Raw genomic sequence first — 203 nt, 5'->3', positions numbered from 1 at the left:
TCAAATGACGCCTCTGCTATGAACATCAGAATATGCATTTGTTATTCTAAAATATGTAAAACCACGTAGGTAAATACGTATTTTAATATAATATATAACGTCATGTTTAATAATAAATAAAATAACAATAAGTACCTAACTTTATCAACAATTTAACTAAGCAATAATTGTCTTTATAAAATTATTTATAAACAGTTAAGTAT

This window comes from Acyrthosiphon pisum, unplaced genomic scaffold (genome assembly GCF_005508785.2).
Source record: "Acyrthosiphon pisum isolate AL4f unplaced genomic scaffold, pea_aphid_22Mar2018_4r6ur Scaffold_21293;HRSCAF=23543, whole genome shotgun sequence".
In the NCBI taxonomy this organism is placed as follows: Eukaryota; Metazoa; Arthropoda; class Insecta; order Hemiptera; family Aphididae; genus Acyrthosiphon; species Acyrthosiphon pisum.
The sequence above is the reverse complement of the archived record's forward strand: the minus strand, read 5'-3'. Positions refer to the sequence as shown.